The following is a 26,350-nucleotide window of genomic DNA, read 5'->3' on the forward strand; positions in this document are numbered from 1 at the left end:
CTGTCGTGGAGCTCCCCTCGCCCTCCGTCCCACTGGTGGTTTCAGACTCCATTGCTTCACCCTCCAGGGCCAAGTGGGTTGCAGCTCCCTTCTGCTCCGGTGCCAATGCTCCTCCACCTGATGATGCTATTTGTTAGAAATGGGGTTTTTGGTTGGCAGTCAGGTTACCCTCTGTCCAAGCAAGAACCCTCACTCTAGTCAGGGTAAGTCACACACAATCCAAAATTAGCCTGTGCCCACCCTCTGGTAGCTTGGCACGAGCAGTCAGGCTTAACTTAGAAGGCAATGTGTAAAGTATTTGTGCAATACATCATACAATACCACTATATAGCACCACAAAAATACACCACACAGTGTTTAGAAAAATATATAATATTTATCAGGATAATTGTAGGTCAAAACGAATAAAGTTGCAATGTGAATTTGTAAAGATATCACTGAAAAGTGATATAAAGGGGGTCATTCTGACCTCGGCGGTAAAAGACGCTTACCGCCGGTAAGAAGACCGCCATAACACCGCCGCGGCCGCGGGAAACCGCCACGGTCATTCTGACCCGCAACAGGCAAACCGTCAAAAACCCGACATCCACAAAAGTCCGCCACACCAACGGCCAGCGAGAAACTGGCGATGACCAAACCTCCACCGTCACGCCAACAGAAATACGCCCATTCCATTCCGACCCACGAATCCACGCGGCGGTCTTTCACCCGCGGTATTCCATTGGCGGTACACACCGCCGCAGTCAAAATGCACACACAGCTCCAAAACACTGCCACATTGGTCATTTTGAAACACACACACCTGATACACATACTAACACCACTCCCACACACCCAACACAATATAAAACACACACCCACATCACCCACAAACCCCTACGACAAAAATTGAGAAAGAAGCACAGAGAGAGACACCACTATCAACAATACTAGCATCCACAGGCACACACCATCATCACTCACACAACATCCACGCACAAAACACCACACACCACCACACTCACCACACTCATCACCACAAACGCCACCCCACACCTCATCCACACCACCCCATGGCACCCCAAAGACACCCCAGGTTTTCAGACGCTGAACTCAGGGTCATGGTGGAGGAAATAGTTCGGGTAGAGCCCCAGCTCTTCGGGGCACAGGTGCAGCACACCACCATTGCCAGGAAGATGGAGCTATGGCAAAGAATAGTGGACAGGGTCAACGCTGTGGGACAGCATCCACGAAATCGGGACGACATCAGGAAGCGGTGGAACGACCTACGGGGGAAGGTGCGTTCCATGGTATCCAGACACAACATCGCGGTGCAGAAGACTGGCGACGGACCCCCACCTCAACCCCCAGAATTCACAACATGGGAGGAACAGGTCTTGGCGATCCTGCATCCTGAGGGCCTCGCTGGAGTATGCGGAGGAATGGACTCTGGTAAGTTTAATCTCAACTACTTCATCCCCCCCACCCACCGGCATGCCAAATCATACCCCCACCCTCCACCCCACCCCCATCACACATCCTCCTTGCTAATGTCTCACCATCACAACCCACCCATCCCAACACCAAGCCCTGCATGCGACCACAAACCATGGACAGCCCTCACCTAAGCATGCCCACTGCACATACCCCCCCCCCAAACCACCGTCACAACAGCCCCCACAAGGGAATGCCAGCACTGGGGTACACGGGCACCCACCCATTGCACGCTATGGCACACACAGAAGCAATAACCATACTCTTATACCCCTGCAGGACCCGAACGCCACGACACCGCCCAGGAGGGTCCAGAAATGTCCATTCCACCCCCAGAAGAGGCCCACAGTGATGACAGCAGCTCTGTCTCCCTGGACCCAGATGACCAGCCCGGCCCATCGGGGACCTCGGGACAGTCGGTGCCCCTCAGACAGCCACAGGCCACAGCAGACCTACCCCCCTCTGGGAACACCAGCACAGCACCCCCCCAGCGGGCCCATGCCTCTGTCTCCAGGACACGTCAATCAGCGGTGTGTCCACCACTACAGGGCACCCAGGTTAACCCACCACCCCAACAACAACAGGGACCTGGGGGCAGTGGTAGTGGGCACACGGTCCAGGGGACAGAGGCCCAGGAAAACAGGGCAACTGGGATGGCTACTGTGCGACAGGGGGAGGACAGGCCAAGGGAACCCACTCTCCACGAGGCCCTATCCTCCATCATGGGAGCATACCACCGCTCCCAGGAGACGATGGCGACGGTCCTGGCCAGGTTCCAGGAGATCCAGGTACTGCAGGAGGAACAGTTTATGGGGTTCAGGGAAGAACTCAGAAATATCAGTTCCGCAATGGGCACCATCGTTGTGGCTCTCAACCAGATTGTCACCACATTGCGGGACCATTTGGCGCCACAAAGGGCCCCTGTCACTAGCATGGACCAAGAACATGCTACCACCTCCGCCGGCGCTAGTGGACAGGAGGTCCTGACACAAGAACAGGCCACCAGAACCCCACCCCCTGCAGAAGGAGAACCACCCCGCAAGCGGTGCCTGAGATCTAGGAAGAAGACAGAGTAGGATGCCAAGACCCCCGCCAGGAAAGGATACCCCCTGATTGTCATCCCACTGTCCCACATTGTCACCCTGTCCAACCTTAAACTGCCCCTGCTCCACCTTCCACAGGCATATGGACAATGCACCTGTGAGACTCAAAATCTGGACTCTGCCATGGACATTCCTCCACCCTCACCCATCACCGAATTTCAACCATTACCCAAATTTCAGCACTTAAATAAACACACTTATTGCACAAAAATAATCTGGAGTCTGCCTGTATTTTTGAACAAATGTATTACACAGAACCGTGCCAAAATGTCCAGTTACATTGTGATGACAACATACTACTGTCACACAGCTGTAGTCCATGGGGAAACAAAGCAGAGGTCACGGAGTAGGGCCCACATCTCTGAAATTGGAAGTAAAAGACACAACTCAGTGAACATACACTGGGTGGAAACTCAGACAGTAGAGAGGCAGGAGACTTTAAGTAAATGTAAATTCCGGTGATGATTCTTACCTGTATGTTATTGAAAATACTGCTGTATTACTCTGTCCCTGTTGTCTGTGTCGTCCTCTTCGTCTTCCTCCTCTTCACTCTCCGCAGGCTCCACAGCTGCCACAACACCACCATCTGGACCATCCTCCTGCAGGAAAGGCACCTGGCGGCGCAAAGCCAGGTTGTGAAGCATACCGCAGGCCACGATGATATGGCACACCTTCTTTGGTGAGTACATTAGGGATCCACCTGTCATATGGAGGCACCTAAACCTGGCCTTCAGGAGGCTGAAGGTCCGCTCGATCACCCTTCTAGTACGCCCATGGGCCTCATTGTACCGTTCCTCTGCCCTTGTCCTGGTATTCCTCACTGGGGTCAGTAGCCATGACAGGTTAGGGTAACCAGAGTCACCAATTAGCCACACACGGTGTCTTTGAAGTAGTTCCATCAGGTAAGGGATGCTGCTATTTCGCATGATGTACGCGTCATGCACTGACCCAGGAAACTTGGCATTTACATGGGAGATGTACTGGTCAGCCAAACAGACCACCTGGACATTCATGGAATGATAACTTTTTCTGTTCCTGTACACCTGTTCACTCGTGCTGGGGGGGACCAAAGCAATATGTGTCCCATCAATTGCACCAATGATGTTGGGAATATGTCCAAGCGCATAGAAATCACTCTTCACCGTAGCCAAATCGCTCACCTCAGGGAAAACAATGTAGCTCCGCATGTATTTCAACAGGGCAGACAACACTCTGGACAACACCTTGGAAAACAGGCTGTGACATCCCTGATGAAATGGCCACTGTAGTTTGGAATGACCCACTTGCCAAGAAATGGAGTACTGACAGAACCTGCACTAGAGGGGGAATCCCTGTGGGTTGGCGGATGGGTGACATCAGGTCTGGCTCCAGTTGAGCACACAGTTCCTGTATAGTGGCTCTGTCAAGCCTGTATGTCAGTATGACATGTCTTTCTTCCATTGTCGACAGGTCCACCAGCGGTCTGTACACGGGAAGATTCCTCCATCTCCTCGCAAGTCCCAGCGGACGGTGCCTAGGAAGGACAACATGGAGCACAGAGTCAATCAACCCACAGGTACGTTCCCACAGCTTGCACAGTACACAATTCTCAATGCATTGAATGGCTTGTATGAGTGTTGATGCAAGGCCTAGGTATGTGTGACGCAGTAGATTTTAAGCCATGTGGGCCCTTGAAATGGCGGCTGCCTGACCTGTGAAGTGCGACAGTGGGATGTGAGGTCAATGCGCTGGCGTGGCACACCGTGGCGGTAGGCGGTCGAAGACCGCGGCGCAAAGCCGCATTGGTTAACATTGAACCCTTTGGGTCTCAGGAGCCAATGACGATGTGTGCCGGCGGTCGCGGTACGCACCGCCGCGGTACGCACCACCGCGGGCGTGACCGCCATTTTCTATCTGCTTAATCACTCGATACCTGATCATCCACAGGAGAGGACCTATACTGCAAGTGCTGCTGTGACCTCGGTCTGGAAGAGACAATGGCTGCTGCGACTGGGGAAAGGGCCCCTGCCTTCACTTCTGAAGAATTGGAGAAACTCGTGGATGGGGTCCTCCCCCAGTATGCGCTACTCTACGGTCCTCCAGACCAACAGGTAAGTACACTGGGACCATGCTTTATGGCCAATGCCTGGGTTGAGTGGGGTGAATGAACGATGGTGGGGAGGGGAGCGAATGAGGCATGCATCAAACGACAGATGAGAGCATGTGCCACATGGCAAGGGTGGGGATGGGGGGCCACTCACATCGAGCATGCAGAAAATGATTGTTTATTTTTCTCCCCCTGTACATGTCACATAGGTCAGCGCCCATCAGAAAATCGACATTTGGCGTGCCATCACCAAGGACGTCCGGACCCTGGGGGTCCACAACAGACGGGGCACCCACTGCTGCAAGAGGTGGGAGGACATCCGCCGCGGGAGCAGGAAGACCGCGGAGGCTCTGCTGGGGTTGGCCTCCCAACGTAGGAGGGGTGGCACTCGTCAATTGACCCCCCTGATGTCCTGGATCCTGGCCGTGGCCTACCCCGATTTGGATGGGCGCGTGAGGACATCACACCAGACACAAGGGGGTGAGTACAAATACATTCTGCTGACTTTGCGCGCAGTGGAGGTGTCTGGGTGGGGGAGGAGGGCTGTGGCTAACCCTAGGCCAGGGCGATTTCCGTAGGCTAGGCCCCTCTGTTAGGCATGGCCCTGTGCCCCGCCCCCCACCTCTGTAGGTTGCCTAGTACAGCTAATCATGGCCCTGTGTCACCTATGTGTGGATTTGTCGTCCATAGGCTTGTAGGCCATGTCCCACGGATTGAGTAGTGTACCCCAAGTGCACGGCGTAGTGCAGGGGGCTTCTGTGTCTGTCCTCTCCGCCAACTGTGTCGCCAATGCATGCACTCAACATGTCTTTATTTCTCCCCCCCCCTTTTTTTGGTGGTCTTCCTGTTCATGTGTGCATTAGCATCATCAGGCGGAGGAGAAGTGGCATCGGAGCACGAGGGAGCTGCATCTCACATGGCCATGGAGGGCCATGCAACCGACTCGGAATTCACCAGTGAGACGGAGGGCGAGGGGAGCTCCACAGCGGGGACACGTGGTGACACCAGCGACACAGACACGTCCTCGGGAGGGAGCTCCCTTGTGGTGGCGGCAACATCCGTGCCCACCGCAACAACAGATACAGCCGCCACCCAGCGCACCAGCTCCGCCCTCCCAGCAGCCCCTCAGCCTTCGCCCCGTGCCCGCTCACCCAGGAAGGTGGGCATCTCCTTCGCCCCAGGCACCTCAGGCCCTGCCCCAGTTACCCCTGCTGCCCTCAGTGAGGAGGTCATTGACCTCCTGAGGACGCTCATTGTTGGGCAGTCTACCCTTTTGAATGCCATCCAGGGTGTAGAAAGGGAGGTGCACCGGAGTAATGCATACCTGGAGGGCATTCATTCGGGTCAGGCTGCCCATCAGCGATCGTTCAACGCTCTGGCCTCAGCACTGACGGCAGCCATTGTCCCTGTCTCCTGCCTCCCTCCTCCAACTTCCTCAACCCAGTCCCACTCCCCTGTACCTCTGCCTATCCCAGACACACCTACAGACCAGCCTGCACACACCTCAACACCCAAGGGAAGCTCATCCAGACATAAGCACCACACATCACACAAGCATTCACCCAAGCAACAGCCACATGCAGACATGCCAACAGCCACTGCCTCCTCTGTGTCCCCCTCCTTGTCGTCTCCCTCCTCCCTCCTTGTGACGTCTCCACTCACACTTGCATGCACAACATCATCAGCCACTACGTCCATCACCAGCACACCCACCAGAACACTCCGAACACGTGCAGTCACCACCCCCACTACCATTTACACGTCCCCTGTGTCCTCTCCCAGTGTGTCTGTCACCCCCTCTTCCAAACCACACAAACGCAGGCAGCCACCCACCCAACAGCCATCCACCTCACGACAGCCTCCAGCACAAGCACCTGCACCCAAAGACACCAGACTTGACTCACCTACAACCACATTCTCTTCCTCCACTCCCATACCCACTACACCTACCCTTCCCACTGCTCCAAAAAGGTTTTTCCTGTCCAAAATTAACCTCTTTCCATCACCTGACCCACCCCCTCCATCTCATAAGACTCCAACCAGCACCTCAGCCACCACAAAACCTGGACCTACAAGGACAATAGTCCAAGGATTTTGGAGTCCAACACCTTCAAGGCCAGCTACTTCGGCTAGCAGTAAAGATACAGCCAGCCCACCCCCTGGAAAGAAAGCCAAAAAAGCCAGTGCCCGGCGCGATAGGCCAGAGACAGCAGGCTCCAAGGGCACTACCCTGGCACCGTCAGGAAGTGGGGTGCCACCTGGCACACCGACAAAGGGAGGAAAGGGCCACAGAGGAGCAGGGAAGGGTGGCAAGGGCAGCACGCCCGACAAGTCCGGCAGCAGGCGAGCTGCCCAGGAGGGCCCCACCAGCCCCATTCCAGGGGTGAAGGAGGACACCCACGGGCCCGGGACGGCAGCACAGGAGGGCCCCGCAAGCGAGAAGACAGATGTGCACGAAGGGCACGGCAGCCACATGTCGGGTGGCGAGTGAGATCCATGTCATGGCCGGATCTGGTGCCCTGGAGACACATGTCAAGCACCGCTGAACAGGGCCCTTCAAGACAAGCACCGCTCCTCTGGGCCCCGCCGTCTCTGCACCGCTCCGCTGGGCCCTTCAAGTCAAGCACCGCTCCGCTGGGCCCTTCAAGTCAAGCACCGCTCCGCTGGGCCCTTCAAGTCAAGCACCGCTCCGCTGGGCACCGCCATCTCTGCACCGCTCCGCTGGGCCCTTCAAGTCAAGCACCGCTCCGCTGGGCCCTTCAAAGCAAGCACCGCTCCGCTGGGCACCGCCGTCTCTGCACCGCTCCGCTGGGCCCTTCAAGTCAAGCACCGCTCCGCTGGGCCCCGCTGTCTCTGCACCGCTCCGCTGGGCCCTTCAAGTCAAGCACTGCTCCGCTGGGCCCTGCCATCTCTGCACCGCTCCGCTGGGCCCTTCAAGTCAAGCACCGCTCCGCTGGGCCCTTCAAGTCAAGCACCGCTCCGCTGGGCCCTTCAAGTCAAGCACCGCTCCGCTGGGCACCGCCGTCTCTGCACCGCTCCGCTGGGCCCTTCAAGTCAAGCACCGCTCCGCTGGGCCCTTCAAGTCAAGCACCGCTCCGCTGGGTACCGCCATCTCTGCACCGCTCCGCTGGGCCCTTCAAGTCAAGCACCGCTCCGCTGGGCCCTTCAAAGCAAGCACCGCTCCGCTGGGCACCGCCGTCTCTGCACCGCTCCGCTGGGCCCTTCAAGTCAAGCACCGCTCCGCTGGGCCCTTCAAGTCAAGCAACGCTCCGCTGGGCACCGCCGTCTCTGCACCGCTCCGCTGGGCCCTTCAAGTCAAGCACCGCTAAGCTGGGCACCGCCGTCTCTGCACCGCTCCGCTGGGCCCTTCAAGTCAAGCACCGCTCTGCTGGGCCCTTCAAGTCAAGCCAGGCTCCGCTGGGCCCTTCAAGTCAAGCACCGCTCCGCTGGGCCCCGCTGTCTCTGCACCGCTCCTCTGGGCCCTTCAAGTCAAGCACCGCTCCGCTGGGCTCCGCCGTCTCTGCACCGCTCCGCTGGGCCCTTCAAGTCAAGCACCGCTCCGCTGGGCCCCGCCGTCTCTGCACCACTCCGCTGGGCCCTTCAAGTCAAGCACCGCTGGACAGGGCACCGCAGTCTCATTGGCAGAAGGGGCAGGGCCGGATCTGTGTCGGGCAGGGCTGCACGAAGCACCCTGGGCACCATGCCTCCTCCAGAACCAGTGGAGTCTGTAATCCACTTGATTGACTGTGGCTTTGAACTCCCCAGGATGGCACAGTGGGCAATCCACCCACTGTAGAGACTTTTGAGACTGTGGCTTTGCACTCCCCAGGATGGCACAGTGGGCAATCCACCCACTGTAGAGACTTGTGAGACTGTGGCTTTGCACTCCCCAGGATGGCACAGTGGGCAATCCACCCACTGTCTGGACTTGTGAGACTGTGGCTTTGCACTCCCGAGGATGGCACAGTGGGCAATCCACCCACTGTCTGGACTTGTGAGACTATGGCTTTGCACTCCCCAGGATGGCACAGTGGGCAATCCACCAACTGTAGAGACTTGTGAGACTGTGGCTTTGCACTCCCCAGGATGGCACAGTGGGCAATCCACCCACTGTCTGGACTTGTGAGACTGTGGCTTTGCACTCCCCAGGATGGCACAGTGGGCAATCCACCCACCGTAGAGACTTGTGAGACTGTGGCTTTGCACTCCCCAGAATGGCACAGTGGGCAATCCACCCACTGTCTGGACTTGTGAGACTGTGGCTTTGCACTCCCCAGGATGGCACAGTGGGCAATCCACCCACTGTCTGGACTTGTGAGACTGTGGATTTGCACTCCCCAGGATGGCACAGTGGGCAATCCACCCACTGTAGAGACTTGTGAGACTGTGGCTTTGCCCTCCCCAGGATGGCACAGTGGGCAATCCACCCACTGTCTGGACTTGTGAGACTGTGGCTTTGCACTCCCCAGGATGGCACAGTGGGCAATCCACCCACTGTAGAGACTTGTGAGACTGTGCGTGGATTCTCCTGCTTGTTTACCAGCTGCGCGTCGTTCTGCAGGACTGTGCGCCGAAGTTTTGCTCTCACGGCAGGTGTTGCGTCGATTTCTCCTCTGGAGGTTGGGAGGCGTTGTCCTTGCGAGCCCGTGCGTCGAAGTTCCGGTTGTCCCGAAGGCGTTGCGTCGATCAGCGTCGGTGTGCGGCGTTTTTCTCGCCGCGGAACAAGCTGTGCGTCGAAAATTTAGCCGCACAAAGCATCCAAGTGAAAAAGAGAAGTCTTTTTGGTCCTGAGACTTCAGGGAACAGGAGGCAAGCTCTATCCAAGCCCTTGGAGAGCACTTTCACAGCCAGACAAGAGTTCAGCAAGGCAGCAGGCCAACAGCAAGGCAGCAGTCCTTTGTAGAAAGCAGACAGGTGAGTCCTTTGAGCAGCCAGGCAGTTCTTCTTGGCAGGATGTAGTTTCTGGTTCAGGTTTCTTTTCCAGCAAGTGTCTGATGAGGTAGGGCAGAGGCCCTGTTTTATACCCAAATGTGCCTTTTAAGTGGGGGAGACTTCAAAGAGTGGCTAAGAAGTGCACCAGGTCCCCTTTCAGTTGAATCCTGTCTGCAGGGTCCCAGTAGGGGGTGTGGCAGTTCTTTGTGTGAGAGCAGACCCTCCACCCTCCCAGCCCAGGAAGACCCATTCAAAATGCAGATGTATGCAAGTGAGGGTGAGTACCCTGTGTTTGGGGTGTGTCTGAGTAAATGCACAAGGAGCTGTCAACCAAGCCCACCCAGACGTGGATTGTAAGGCGCAGAAAGATTTAAGTGCAAAGAAATGCTCACTTTCTAAAAGTGGCATTTCTAGAATAGTAATATTAAATCCGACTTCACCAGTCAGCAGGATTTTGTATTACCATTCTGGCCATACTAAATATGACCTTCCTGCTCCTTTCAGATCAGCAGCTGCCACTTCAACAATGTATGAGGGCAGCCCCAATGTTAGCCTATGAAGGGAGCAGGCCTCAGAGTAGTGTAAAAACGCATTTAGGAGTTTTACACTACCAGGACATATAACTACACAGGTACATGTCCTGCCTTTTACCCACACAGCACCCTGCTCTAGGGGTTACCTAGGGCACGCATTAGGGGTGACTTATATGTAGAAAAAGGGGAGTTCTAGGCTTGGAAAAGTACTTTTAAATGCCAAGTCGAAGTGGCAGTGAAACTGCACACACAGGCCTTGCAATGGCAGGCCTGAGACAAGGTTAAGGAGGCTACTTAAGTGGGTGGCACAACCAGTGCTGCAGGCCCACTAGTAGCATTTAATCTACAGGTCCTAGGCACATATAGTGCACATTACTAGGGACTTATAAGTAAATTAAATAGTCCAATCAGGTATGATCCAAAGTTACCATGTTTAAAAAGGGAGAGAGCATATGCACTTTAGCACTGGTTAGCAGTGGTAAAGTGCGCAGAGTCTAAAAGCCAGCAAAACAGGGTCCAAAAAGTGGGAGGAGGCAAGCAAAAAGTTAGGGGTGACCACCCTAAGGCATGTCAGGTCTAACACTATTGCACACAAGAACAGGGAGACCACAAAAAGGGGGGGGAGGCGGAGACAGAAGAAAAACATGTTCAGTGAATGCAACACCCCTACCGTTGCCAGACACAACACCCATGGAGCAGCCCTCTGCACTACGCCATGCACTAACAGTTCCCAGAATTTTCACCTGACCATGGGGTGCGAGGCCTAAGCCCAATTGCTGCACACCTGAAAGTAACAGTAGCCTGACTAGGTGTAGATGGCTATTACCAATAGTGGGGTTGGGGTGCCACATAGCCTGCCTCACAAGGGACCTTTCCTACCAACTTCGCCCTGGCCTAGGGGAACCCACGGCCCACCTCCCCCACCCAGACACCTCGTTATGCGCGCAGAGTCAGCTGAATGACAGTGTACTCACCCCCTTGTGGCTGCTGTGATGCCCTCAGGCGCCCATCCGACCCCGGATACGCCACCGCCAGGATCCGGTACATCAGGGGGGTTATGGTGCGATGGGCACCCCTTCCACGTTGGGAAGCCATACTCAGCTGGGCCTCCACCGTCTTCTTAATCCCGCGGCGCAAGTCCTCCCATCATTTACGGCAGTGGGTGCTCCGTCTGTGGTAGACCCCGAGGGTCCGGACGTCCTTGGCGATGGCATGCCAAATACCCTTCTTCTGGTGGGCGCTGACCTAGAGGAATCAGTACAGGGGAAAGGAAATTAGTCACCCGTCCGGACCATCATGGTCATTGCCCACCAGTTCCCACCCATGCCCTGACGCACATACACTCACCATCCACACATGCAGGCCTCAGCACCCCCATGTATCTTCCATCCACACCACTTAAAGCAGGCATTGCCCATGCAGCATGCTCACAGTGTGCTCACCTGTTTGTCTGGAGGACCGTACAGTTGCGTGTACTGGGGGAGGACCCCATCCACCAGTTTCTACAACTACTCCAAAGTGAAGGAAGACAATGTAGCCATCGTCGCTTCCAGACACAGGTAACAGCAGCACTTGCAGTGTAGGTCCTCTCCTGTTGAAAGTCAGGTATCAAGTGAGGGAACAGACATAAAATGGCAGTAACGTCCGCGGCGGTGTGAACCGTCACCGCCGGCGTACATCCTCATTGGCTCGTGGGACCCATAGGGCTCAATGTTAACCAATGCAGAATTGTGCTGCGGTCTTCGACCGCCCATCGCGGCTGTGTACAACGCCAGTGCAGTTACCTCATATCCCCTTGTCCCACCTTACAGGTCAGGTAGCCGTCATTTCAAAGGGCCTCATGAGATGGATAAAAACTGCGTCACACCTATCTAGGCTGGGAATACAGATAGATACCGGCACATTGTGAATTAATAAAGTTTCTGCAAATAACACATTGTGATACCTCAGTGTTGGATGACTCTCTGCTCGCTGTTCTCCTCCATAGGGCATGTCCGCTGGGGCAGGTGATGAGATGGCAGCATCCTCCAGTATACAGACCCCTGGTGGACCTGTCGACAATGGAAGAGAGACACATCATGATCACATACAGACTTGATCGGGCAACAGTCCTGGAACTGTGTGCCCAGTTGGAGCCAGACCTGATGTCAGCTATCCGCCATCCCACAGGGATACCCCCTCTAGTGCAGGTCCTGTCTGTACTCCATTTCCTGGCCAGTGGGTCCTTTCAAACAACAGTGGCCATGGCATCAGGGATGTCCCAGACAGTGGTGGTCATTACAACCCTGGCAGACGGTGTTAAAGCGGCGGTAAGACCGCCAACAGGCTGGCGGTAAAAATTTGGGAATTACGACGTGACGGAAACCACCAACAAAGACAACCACTTTAACACTCCGACCGCCACGGCGGTACAAACAAACAGCTCGGCGGTCACAGCCAACAGACAGGCGGAGGACAATTTACCGCCCACACCATTATGACAGGCCAATCCGCAACCCTTTCCGGGGCGGATTCACCGCGGATAAAAACACGGCGGAAACAGGCATTTCAAATGAAAAACGCTCACCTCTACACACTCCACGAGGAAGGAGGACACCATGGAGCCGGAACTCCATATTCTTCCTGCAATAGTCTTCCTGCTCCTGTACCAGGAGCACCAACGCCGGCGGCGAAGACTACGGTGAGTACTGCACCTACGACACAGGGAGGGGGGAGGCAAAAAACAGGGACACACACGCAACACCCCCAACCCCCACCCACACCCACTACAACACACACACCAATGCATATCCATACATTACAGTTACGCCCCCCAAACCCCCTGCAAGAATGCAAAGACAAAAGGAAATGAGTGTAACCATTGTAATATATCAAAATTCAGTAAGCAAAAATATACATATATACACTATTAACAAAATATACACCACGATTAATAGTCCAGGTATTGCACGATTTATAGTCCGCGGACCACTGAACCCAAAATGCATGGGCGAGGCCCACACACAATACCAGATCAAAACAGAGAGAACACTGCTGGGGCATCAGATAGCAATACAACAAGCACCTCAGGGGGAAGGGAAGGGGGGCACCTCAGCCGGATGAGTGCACAACGCCAGATCCACAAGGGGCCTCCATGCCCATTGATGTATCCTGGGGAGTGCAAAGCCACAGTCTCACAAGTCTCTACAGTGGGTGGTTTGCCCACTGTACCATCCTGGGGAGTGCAAAGCCACAGTCTCACAAGTCTCTACAGTGGGTGGTTTGCCCACTGCTGCATCGTGGGGAGTGCAAAGCCACAGTCTCACAAGTCTCTACAGTGGGTGGTTTGCCCACTGTACCATCCTGGGGAGTGCAAAGCCACAGTCTCACAAGTCTCTACATTGGGTGGTTTGCTCACTGTACCATCCTGGGGAGCGCAAAGCCACAGTCTCTCAAGTCTCTCCAGTGGGTGGTTTGCCCACTGCTGCATCCTGGGGAGTGCAAAGCCGCAGTCTCACAAGTCTCTACAATGGGTGGTTTGCCCACTGTACCATCCTGGGGAGTGCAAAACCACAGTCTCTCAAATCTCTCCAGTGGGTGGTTTGCCCACTGCTGCATCCTGGGGAGTGCAAAGCCACAGTCTCACAAGTCTCTACAGTGGGTGGTTTGTCCACTGTGCCATCCTGGGGAGTGCAAAGCCACAGTCTCTCAAGTCTCTCCAGTGGGTGGTTTGCCCACTGCTGCATCCTGGGGAGTGCAAAGCCACAGTCTCACAAGTCTCTACAGTGGGTGGTTTGCCCACTGCTGCATCCTGGGGAGTGCAAAGCCACAGTCTCTCAAGTCTCTACAGTGGGTGGTTTGCCCACTGCTGCATCCTGGGGAGTGCAAAGCCACAGTCTCTCAAGTCTCTACAGTGGGTGGTTTGCCCACTATACCATCCTGGGGAGTGCAAAGCCACAGTCTCACAAGTCTCTACAGTGGGTGGTTTGCCCACTGTACCATCCTGGGGAGTGCAAAGCCACAGTCTTTCAAGTCTCTCCAGTGGGTGGTTTGCCCACTGCTGCATCCTGGGGAGTGCAAAGCTACAGTCTCACAAGTCTCTACAGTGGATGGTTTGCCCACTGTACCATCCTGGCGAGTGCAAAGCCACAGTCTCTCAAGTCTCTCCAGTGGATGGTTTGCCCACTGCTGCACCCTGGGGAGTGCAAAGCCACAGTCTCACAAGTCTCTACAGTGGGTGGTTTGCCCACTGTACCATCCTGGGGAGTGCAAAGCCACAGTCTCTCAAGTGGATAACAGTCTCCACTGGTTCTGGAGGGGGCTTGGTGCCCAGAGTGCTTCATCCTGTGCAGGACAGAGGTAGTGAATGCATGTCTCCACTGGTTCTGGAGGGGGACTGGTGCCCAGAGTGCTTCATCCTGTGCAGGACAGAGGTATTGGATGCATGTCTCCACTGGTTCTGGACGGGGCTTGGTGCCCAGAATGCTTCATCCTGCCAAGGACAGAGGTAGTGGATGCATGTCTCCACTGGTTCTGGAGGGGGACTGGTGCCCAGAGTGCTTCATCCTGTGCAGGACAGAGGTAGTGAATGCATGTCTCCACTGGTTCTGGAGGGGGACTGGTGCCCAGAGTGCTTCATCCTGTGCAGGACAGAGGTATTGGATGCATGTCTCCACTAGTTCTGGAGGGGGCTTGGTGCCCAGAGTGCTTCATCCTGCCAAGGACAGAGGTAGTGGATGCATGTCTCCACTGGTTCTGGAGGGGAACTGGTACCCAGAGTGCTTCATCCTGTGCAGGACAGAGGTAGTGGATGCATGTCTCCACTGGTTCTGGAGGGGGACTGGTGCCCAGAGTGCTTCATCCTGTGCAGGACAGAGGTAGTGGATGCATGTCTCCACTGGATCTGGAGGGGGACTGGTGCCCAGAGTGCTTCATCCTATGCAGGACAGAGGTAGTGGATGCATGTCTCCACTGGTTCTTGAGGGGGACTGGTGCCCAGAGTGCATCACTCACCCCGTGACGGTCCCTGTTGCGTCAGTGCCCCTGCAGCTCATGGGCTAGTGGTGCTTGAGTTGGCGGTCCTTGCCCTGTTCAGCGGTGCTTGCCCTGTTCAGCGGTGCTTGACTTGGCAGTCCTTGCCCTGTTCAGCGGTGCTTGCCCTGTTCAGCAGTGCTTGACTTGGCGGTCCTTGCCCTGTTCAGCGGTGCTTGACTTGGAGGTCCTTGCCCTGTTCAGCGGTGCTTGACTTGGCGGTCCTTGCCCTGTTCAGCAGTCCTTGCCCTGTTCAGCGGTGCTTGCCCTGTTCAGCGGTGCTTGACTTGGCGGTGCTTGCCCTGTTCAGCGGTGATTGCCCTGTTCAGCGGTGCTTGACTTGGCGGTCCTTGCCCTGTTCAGCGGTGCTTGACTTGGCGGTCCTTCATTGCCCAGCTGGGCTGGGGCTGGCGGTCCGTCATTGGTCAGCTGGGCTGTGGTTGGCGGGGCCCTCCTGGGCAGCTGGGCTGTGGCTGGTAGGGTCCTCCTGGTCAGCTGGGCTGTGGCTGGCTGGGCCCTCCAGGGCAGCTGGGCTGTGGCTGGCGGGGTCCTCCTGGGCAGCTGGGCTGTGGCTGGCGGTGGCCTCCTGGCCAGCGACGATGGGACTGGCGGTGGCCTCCTGGCCAGCAATGATGGTGCTGGCGGTGGCCTCCTGGGCAGCGACGATGGGGCTGGCGGTGGCCTCCTGGCCAGCGGGGATGATGGCGGTCTTCTCCGCCGTGCTGCTCCTCCCAGACTTGCCGGGTTTCTTCTGCCCCTTCCCCACCTTGGGAGGAGTCACAGCTGAGTCCACACTCCCCCCGGGACCCCTGCGAGCGGCTTGGGTGGCTGGAGTCTTCCCCCTCTCCCGCCGGGCACTGGCCAACTTCTGGTGCTTTACAGGGAGGGCACTGCTGTGCTGTGGCTACGTGACACACTGTCTGTCCTGGTGGCCGGTGCACTCCACATACCTGTGACAACATGCACCACTGGTCCCGGAGATTTTGTGGCTGAGATGCTAGTTCGGGACCTATGAGTTGGACGGGGTGGTGGGAAATAGGTTAAGGGTGGACAGGAAAAGTTGTTTGGAGACACTGGGACGGGTAGCTGGAGGGGGTTTGGGAGGGGAGGAAGAGGTGGTGGTTGTAGGAGGTGTACGTTTTGTGGCTTTGGGTGCAGGTGCATGAGCTGGAGGTTGTTGTGAGGTGGATGTATGTTGGGTGGGTGTGTGCCTGCGTTTGTGTATCTTGGGAGGGGGCGTCACAGACACATTGGGAGAGGACACATGGGACGTGTGAATGGTAGTGGGGGTGGTGAGTGCACATGAGCGGGGTGTGGTGGTGGGTGTGCTGGTGCGGGACATAGTGGCTGCAGTGGTAGTGCATGCAGGTGTGAGTGGAGACGAGACTGGGAGAGGAGGACGGAGATGAGGAGGAGGGGGACACAGTGGAGGCAGTGGATGTTGGTGTGTCTGTATGTGTGTGATGCTTGCGTGAGTGCCTGTGGGATGTGTGGTGCTTATGTTTGCCTGAGCTTCCCTTGTCTGGTGAGGTGTGTGCAGGCTGGTCTGATGGTGTGCTTGGGATAGGCAGAGGTACAGGGGATTGGGTCTGGGTGGAGGAAGTTGGAGGGGGGAGGCTAGACACAGGGACAATGGCTGCCATCAGTGCTGAGGCCAGAGTTTGAAAGGTTCGATGAAGGGCCGCTTGACCAGAATGAATGCCCTCCAGGAATGCATTGGTTTGTTGCAACTCCCTTTCTACACCCTGGATGGCATTCAAAATGGTAGACTGCCCAACAGTGAGGGACCTGAGGAGGTCAATGGCCTCCTCACTGAGGGCAGCAGAGGTGACAGGGGCTGAGGTGCCTGGGGCGAAGGTGATGCCCACCCTCCTGGGTGAGCGGGCACGGGGCAAAGACTGAGGGGCTGCTGGGAGGGGGGTGCTGTTAGGGGGGTGGCGGTTGTACCTGTAGTAGTGGGGGACACAGATGTTGCCGCCACCACAAGGGAGCTCCCATCGGAGGACGAGTCTGTGTCGCTGGTTTCAGCTCCTGTCCCCGCCGTGGTGCTCCCCTTGCCTTCCGTCCCACTGGTGTATTCAGAGTCCGTAGTGTGGCCCTCCATGGCCATGTGGGATGCAGCTCCCTCGTGTTCCGGTGCCACTGCTCCTCCGCCTGATGATGCTAATGCACACAAGAACAGGGAGACCGCAAAAAAAGGGTGTGGGAAACAGAAGAAATACATGTTGAGTGCATGGCTTACCGCTACCGTTGGCTGACAAGACAGACACAGCATCCCCCTGCACTACGTCGCGCTGTTGGGCTCTACAGTGCAATTCCTGGGAAATGGCCTACAAGGCTATGGACGACATCTGCACACATAGATGACACAGGGGCATGAATAGCTGTACTTGGCACTCTACAGAGGTGGGGGGCCACAGGGCCATGCCTTACAAAGGGGCCTAGCCTATGAACTCGCCCGGGCCTAGGGAAACCCACAGCCCTCCTCCCCCACCCATACCCCTCCACTGCGCACAAAGTAAGCTGAATGAGAGTGTAATCACCCCCTTGTGTCTGCTGTGATGCCCTCAAGCGCCCATCCAACTCCGGGTAGGCCACCGCCAGGATCCGGAACATCAGGGGGGTCATGGTTCGACGGGCACCCCTCCCACGTTGGGAGGCCATCCACAGCTGAGCCTCCGCCGTCTTCTTGCTCCAGCGGCGAATGTCCTCCCATCTTTTCCGGCAGTGGGTGATCCGTCTGTGGTGGACCCCCAGGGTCCGGACGTCCTTGCCGATTGCACGCCAAATATCCTTCTTCTGGTGGGCGGTGACCTACATGAAATGTACAGGGGTAGAAGAGAAGTCATTACCAACTGTGCCGTCAAAGTGAGTGGCCCCCATCCCTACCCTTGCCATGTGGCACATGCACCCATCGTCTTTCATGCACTCAGAACTCTGCCCCCTTCCTTCTTACAACCAGCCCTCTCCACACAGGCATAGCCCATACAACATGCTCCCTGCGTACTTACCTGTTGGTCTGGAGGACCGTAGAGTAGCGTGTACTGGGGGAGGACCCCATCGACGAGCTTCTCCAACTCCTCCGATGTGAAGGCAGGGGCCCTTTCCCCAGACGCATGAGCCATTGTCTCTTCCAGACCGAGGTCACATCAGCACTTGCAGTGAAGGTCCTCTCCTGTCGAAGATCAGGTATTGAGTGATTCAACAGATAGAAAATGGCGGTCACGTCCGCGGCGGTGCGTACCATCACCGCCGGCGTACATCGTCATTGGCTCCTGGGACCCATAGGGTCCAATGTTAACCAATGCAGCATTGCGCCGCGGTCTTCGACCGCCTACCACGACGGTGTACAACGCCAGCACAGTTACCTCACATCCCATTGTCCCACTTACGAGTTCAGGCAGCCGCCATTTCAGGGGCCCACATGGCCTAATTACCAACTACGTCACACATACCTAGGCCTACTCTCAACACACATAGAGGCCAGATTTTGTGTATGAACGGTGTTCTGTGTAGACTGTGGGTACATACCTCTGAGTTGTTTGACTCTGTGCTCGCTGTTGTTCTTCATAGGCACCGTCCGCTGGGACATGTGAGGAGATGGCGGAATCCTCCGGTGTACCGACCGCTGGTGGACCTGTCGACAATAGAGGAAAGAAATTTGATTATCACCTACAGGTTTGACCGTGCCACAATCCAGGAACTATGTACACAGTTGGAGCCTGACCTGATGTCAGCAACCCGCCATCCCACAGGAATCCCCCCTCAAGTGCAGGTGCTATCAGTGCTCCATTTCCTTGCAAGTGGGTCTTTTCAAACAACTGTGGCCATGGCATCAGGGATGTCCCAGCCTATGTTTTCCAACGTATTGTCCAGAGTGTTGTCTGCCCTGCTGAAACACATGCAGAGCTACATCGTTTTCCCTCAGGTGGAGGACTTGCCTACAGTGAAAGGTGACGTCTATGCCCTTGGACATATCCCCAACATCATAGGTGCCATTGATGGGACCCATGTGGCTTTGGTCCCCCCCTACAGGAGTGAACAGGTGCACAGGAACCAGAAGAGTTATCATTCCATGAATGTACAGATGGTATGTTTGGCCGACCAGTATATCTCCCATGTGAATGCCATGTTCCCTGGCTCAGTGCATGACGCCTACATCATGCGGAATAGCAGCATCCTTTATGTGATGGGTCAACTCCAGAGGCACCGTGTGTGGCTATTAGGTGACTCTGTTTACCCCAACCTGTCATGGCTACTGACCCCAGTGAGGAATCCCAGGACAAGGGCAGAGGAACGCTACAATGAGGCACATGGGCGAACTAGGAGGATCATCGAACACACCTTTGGCCTCCTGAAGGCCAGATTCCTGTGCCTCCATATGACAGGTGGTTCCCTATACTACTCACCGAAAAAGATGTGCCAGATCATCTTGGCCTGCTGTATGTGCACAACCTGGCTTTGCGATGCCAGGTGCCTTTTCTGCAGGAGGATGAGCCAGATGGTGGTCTTGTGGCAGCTGTGGAGCCTGTGGACAGTGAAGAAGAGGAGGCAGAAAAAGAAGTTATCAACAACTGAAACAACATCATCATGCAATATTTCCAGTGAGACACAGGTAAGAAGATGTAACTGCTTCCCACATCTCATACTATTGTTGGAGCTAGCATAAGTCTGCCATTTTCACTCAGTATATGGACACTGACTTGACACTTTGGCTTTCGATTTCACAGATCTGGGTCCCACTTTGTGCCCTCTGCTATGTTTACTCCTGGCCTACAGCTGTGTTACATTGGTATGTGAACAAGTACATTGACATTGCTATATTCCATAGATATTGCAATTGCAGATTTGTGAGAGCACAGGCTAACTCCAGATTAGTTTGTGACTGAAGTGTGTTTATTCTAGTGTAAATAAGTGGAGGGAGCTGTAAAATGGGCTGAGGTGATGGTGGAGGTATGTCCATGGCAGAGTCCAGTCTATTTGTTTCACAGGTGCATTGTCCAAAGGGGCATAGGAAGTGGAGCAATGGCAGTTTAAGGATGGACAGGGTGACATAGTGGGAAAGAAGGGTGACATTCAGGGGGTTCTTATTTACTGGCAGGGGTCTTGGCAATGTTCTCTGTCTTGTTCCTGGATCTCAGGGACCATTTGCGGGTGGTTCTCCATCTGCAGGGGTGGGGTGCTGGTGTCCTTTTGTTCCTGTGGTGGTGCCTCCTGTCCACTAGAGCCGGCGGAGGTGGAGGGCTGTTCATTGTCCAAGCTAGTGTCAGGGGCCTGTTGGTGTGCCACTGTGTCCCTCCTGGTGTTGAGAAGGTCTGACAGCACCCCAGCAATGGTGACCACAGTGGTGTTGATGGACTTCAAGTCCTCCCTGATCCCCAGGTAGTGTTCCTCCTGCAGCCACTGGGTCTCCTGAAACTTGGCCAGTATCGTGCCCATGGTCTCCTGGGAATGGTGGTAAGCTCCTATAATGTTGGAGAGTGCCTCGTGGAGAGTGGGTTCCCTGGGCCTGTCCTCCCCCTGTCGCACAGCAGTCCTCCCAGCTTCCCTGTTATCCTGTGCCTCTGTCCCCTGAACCGTGTGCCCGCTGCCACTGCCCCCAGGTCCCTGATCACCCTGTGTTAGTGGGGTTGCCTGGGTTCCCTGTAGTGGTTGACACACTGCTGATTGACGTGTCCTGGGGACAGAGGGATGGGCCCGCTGGGTGGGTGCTGTAGTGGTGTTTCCTGAGGGGGAGGTTCAGTGGTGGTTTGTGACTGTGTCAGGAGAACCAACTGTCCCGAGGTACCTGATGGGCCAGGCTGGTCATCTCGATCCAGGCGTACAGAGCTGCTGTCATCACTGTGGGTCTCTTCTGTGGGGGGGGACTGGATGTGTCTGGCACCTCCTGTCCGGTGACGTTGGGTATGGGTCCTGTTGGGGTGTACATACATAGTTATTGTATCTGTGTGTGCCATCTTGTGCAATGGGTGAGTGGCCCTCTACTCCTGTGCTTGCATTATTGGCTTGGTCCTTGTGTGATTGGTGTTTTTGGGGCATGAGTGACTCTCTGTACTGGACATGCTTTGGTGATGGGTGTCCATGAATTGGTGTTACATGCAGGGCTTGATTTTGGGATGTGTGAGTTGTGTTAGTGAGGTATCTGTGGGATGTTTGAGTGATGGGTGTGAGGGTGGTGGTATGTGATGGCATGGAGGTAAGGTGTTGGGGATTAGGTAGTAAAGATTTGACTTACCAGAGTCCAGTCCTCCTGCTACTGCTACGAGGCCCTCAGGATGCATAATTGCCAAGACTTGTTCCTCCCATGTTGTTAGTTGTGGGGGAGGAGGTGGGGGTCCACCACCAGTCCTCTGTACAGCAATCTGGTGTCTGGATACCACGGAACGCACCTTCCCCCGTAGGTCGTTCCACCTCTTCCTGATGTCATCCCATGTTCTTGGATGCTGTCCCACTGCGTTAACCCTGTCGACAATTCTGCGCCATAGTTCCATCTTCCTTGCAATGGATGTCTGCTGCACCTGTGATCCAAATAGCTGTGGCACTACCCGGACGATTTCCTCCACCATGACCCTGAGCTCCTACTCAGAGAACCTGGGGTGTCTTTGAGGTGCCATGATGTGGTGTGGGTGATGTGTGAGGTAGTGTCTGTTGTGATGTGTGAGGGGATGTGTTGGTGTGTGTTGTTTGAGGTGCGTGGATGTTGTGTAAGTGATGGTGTTGTGTGTCTGTTGATGCTGGTATTGCTTTAGGTAGTCTCTCTCTCTGGCCTTTCAAAATTTTGGTAGTAAGGGTTTGTGGGTGATGTGGGTGTGTGCTTTATATTGGATTGGGTGCGTGGGAGTGGTGTGTGTATGTGTATCAGGTGTGTGTATTTTGAATTGTCCAATGTGGTTGTGTTTTGTAAATGTGTGTGTATTTTGAGCGCGGCGGTGTGTACCGCCAATGGAATACCACGGTTAAAAGACCGCCGTGTTGATTCGTGGGTCGTGATAGTGTGGGCGTATTTTGGTTTGCGTGACGGTGTCGGTTTTGGTATCGCCAGTTTATCACTGACCTTTGGTGTGGCGGACTTGTGTGGGTGTCTGTATTGTGGCGGATTCCGAGATGTGAGTCGTAATACCTATAGCGGAATTCCACAGCCGCAGCAGTATATTGGCGGTCTTCTGCACGGCGGAAAGCAGGATTTACCGCCAGGGTTGTAATGAGGGCCTAAGAGTCCTAATCCTTAGAAAACAGTGAGAATGCTGTTATTGCACAAAAGTACCTGGGTAACGTCAAAATAAAGCTGCACGAATGAGCGTGCATCAGAAAAGGCCAGTGATGCGTCGATTTCTCACCACTTGGCAAGAAGGACTCTCAGAAGAAAGCCCAGGATCTGGCAGAAAGAAGTCTTTGCTGTCCCTGTAACTTCAACAACAGGAGGCAAGCTCAGTTCAAGGCCTTGGAGATTCTTCACCAGTGGGAAGTCACACAAAATTCAGTCTTTGCCCTCTCTCAGGCAGAAGCAGCTACTGCTGGCCAACCCAGAAAAGCACAGTCACAGGCAAAGGGCAGTACTCCTTCTCCAGCTTCCTGCCTTCTGCTTGGCAGAGGTTCCTCTTGGTTCCAGAAGTAATCTGATTTTCAGGGGTTTTGGGTGATCTTCTTATACCCCTTTCTGCCTTTGAAGTAGGCCTATTTCAAAGAGAAGTATTTGTTCACAAGATCCTGCATTGCCCAGGCCAGGCCCTGGATACTCACCAGGGGGTTGGAGACTGCATTGTGTGAGGGCAGGCACTGCCCTTTCAGGTGTAAGTGACCACTCCTCCCCTCCCCTCAGCCCAGATGGCCCATCAGGATATGCAGGCTACACCCCAGCTCCCTCTGTGTCACTGTCTAGAGGAGAGGTGTAAACAGCCCAACTGTCATACTGACCCAGACAGGGAATCCACAAACAAGCAGAGTCACAGAATGATTTAAGCAAGAAAATGTGTACTTGCTGAGGGGCATATTTATACTCTGTTTGCACCGAATTACTGCCATTTTTTTTTACTCTAATTTGGTGCAAAACTAACTCCATATTTATACTTTGGTGCTAGACCCGTCTAGCACCACATTTATGGAGTTAAAGTCATTTTTTGGATGTGGAAACCTACCTTGCCTTAATGAGATGTGAGGTAGGTGTTCCCGTGCAAAAAAATGACTCTATGGCCTTAACGCCATATTTATACTCCTGTGCAAGAATGGTGCACGGGAGGTAGAAGGGGTCAAAAACTGGTGAAAGCTTGCTTTACCCCATTTATTAACGCCTGGGTCAGGGCAGGTGCTAGGGTACCTGTGGGCCTATTTCCATGGTGGAATACCATGGAATAAGCCCACAGGTGCCTTCTCCAGACCCCAGGGGCACCCACACCAGAGGGACTGCGGAGGATGGAGGACCCCATCCCAGGTAAGTACAGATAAGTACAGGTAGGTATTGATTTTTATTTTTTAAAGGGGGCCCTGAAATGGGCCCCCATACATGGCACGGGGTGCAATGGCCATGCCCAGGGGACCCTTCTCCCATGTGCTGGCCATTGGCGTGGTAGACATGACTCCTGCCTTTTCTAAGGCAGGTGTCATGTGGCATGGTAGGTTTAGCGCCATAAAATGACACTAATCTGGTTAGAATTTTTTTTTTCACTCTAACCTGTCTAACGTCATTTTTTGGTGCAAAATCACCTTCTTCCATAACGCCAGCTCCACCCGACTAACATAATTTTTTATTGACGATGGCCTACCCTTTGCACCAGCTTGCACCATTCCATAAATATGGTGCCCGGCTGGTGCACAGAAATGGTGCAAGCCGGTGCTAAACTTTTTGGTGCAAAATTGTGGTAGTGCAGTTTTGCACTGAAAAGTATAAATCAGGGCCTAAAATTGGCATTTTCAAACACACAATCAAAAAAACAACTTCACTAAAAGATGTATTTTTAAATTGTGATTTCAGAGACACCAAACTCCACATGTCTATCTGCTCCCAAAGGGAATCTACACTTTAATTATATTTAAAGGCAGCCCCCATGTTAACCCATGAGAGAGATAGGCCTTGCACCAGTGAAAACCGAATTTGGCAGTATTTCTCTGTCAGGACATGTAAAACACATAAGTACATGTCCCACCTTTAACATACACTGCACCCTGCACTTGGGGCTACCTAGGGCCTACCTTAGGGATGCTTTACATGTAGAACAAGGGAAGGTTTAGGCCGGCAAGTGGGTATACTAGCCAAGTCGAATTGGCAGTTTAGAACTGCACTCAGAGACACTGCAGTGGCGGGTCTAAGCCATGTTTACAGGGCTACTAATGTGGGTAGCATAACCAGTGCTACATGCCCACTAGTAGCATTTGATTTACAGGCCCTGGGCACCTCTAGTGCACTTTACTAGGGACTTAGTAGTCAATCAAGTATGCCAATCATGGATAAGCCGATGTACATATACACTTTATACAGGGAACACTTACACTTTAGCACTGGTCAGCAGTGGTAAAGTGTCCAGAGAAAAAATAAATAAATTCAAAACCGAGTCCATCACACAGGAACAACCTGGGAAGTAGAGGCAAAAAGTTATGGGAGACCATGCCAATGATCCCAAGTCTAACAGAAACCCAATCAAATATGGCTAATTATAATTGTTCTGCTCAAACTTAGCATGAATATCATACTTCAAAGATATGTGTATAATGTGTATTTATAAAATTATGAAGCAAAAGGAAAAATTGTGCCAATGCGTCACCAATCACATACAAGTATGTTTGACTCATTGCTTAGAGTAAAAAATTATGTGTAGTTGGAATTGCCTGTAGTGTCAGAATTACAGAAAACAATGCAATCTATTCTTGCTCCAAAATTACTCCTTTCAAATGTGCATATGGTGAAGCCAGATCTAAATTGCTGTCTGTGGGTGGTGATGTTGATTTGATAAATGTTCAGTGGAAGGTTACACTGCATCTTTATGTGGGGAAACTACACACTAGAAACAGGTATACCAAAAGTGGTGACAAGCAAACAATACAGATGGAGACAATGTTTGATTGGCCGCTGAATGTCTATACCTTCTCTTCTCTGTGAGCATCTTCCTCTTGGCAAGCTTACTGAATCTATCACATCCTGAAAAGCATCATGGTCCTCGTCGTCTCAAGATCTCGGTCAGGTTAGCATTCTCAATGAGTTTTTTTCTTTTGTCCCTCAACGACATCCAGTAACTTAGGGCCTCATTACCAGTTTGGCAGTTGCGAGACTGCGAAACTCAGGATGGCGGTCGGACTGCCAGGAAACCTCCTCCACCGCCAGGATCACGGATCCCGACAAATTGGCAATGGTCAAAATCGTGGTCAGCCACGGTGGCGATGTGTTCAGCACTGCCGTGCTGATCACGGCTTCCCTTTCTGACAACTTTTTCAAAGTGGCCGTCCAGATGGGCAGTCCTGGAGGCCACAGAGGAGCCTCTGCACTGCCCATGACCATGTAGTGGGCAGTGCAAAGGCCTCCCTGCCTAGCACCCTCAGAATGTGCACTGTCTGGTACGGCAGACAGTGTGTATTCCGAGGGTGCTGGTGGCACCCTCTGTGCTATGGAACTGGCCTCGGCTCCCTTAGGAGCCGAGGCTAATGCTGCCACACTGTTTGCTCCTGGCTGACTGGCAGAAATCTTCTAATACAGAAGTTTCCACCAACCAGCCCGGTGGAAACATTGTGATAGGGCTGGGATGAGACCTCCAGCTTTGCGTCGGTCTCCTCCCACAGGTTTGACGGTCCGATTGTCGGCCCACCAAACTCGGAATGAGGCCCTTACTCTTTTGTTATTATCTAGTTCCTCTGCTGGAATCTTGTCCCTCTCAAATTTGGTGAGCTGGTCCTCCTCTATTCTTACATGCTTTGTCACAGATCTGCAACAAATCCATAAGCATAAACAAAAAATGGCAATGGAGCACATAAAAGTACAGTAGTACGATAAAGTTCACAATGCAACAGTAATTGATTTAGAACATTTAGGGTAAATAGATACATAAAAGGAGCCAATTGTCCATACAGCCAACATGTTTCATCCCACTGGACTTTCTCAAGGCCTATGTGGAAGAGACCTGAGTAAATAACAATGTTGTGTAATAATGAAGAATAGTCCGATATAACTTGCAAACAGGTAAGACACCTTGGAGGAAGTAGAAGTAGTAAACACATCAGATATACTAGCC

The sequence above is a fragment of the Pleurodeles waltl genome, chromosome 12, assembly GCF_031143425.1.
Source record: "Pleurodeles waltl isolate 20211129_DDA chromosome 12, aPleWal1.hap1.20221129, whole genome shotgun sequence".
NCBI classification, from domain to species: Eukaryota; Metazoa; Chordata; class Amphibia; order Caudata; family Salamandridae; genus Pleurodeles; species Pleurodeles waltl.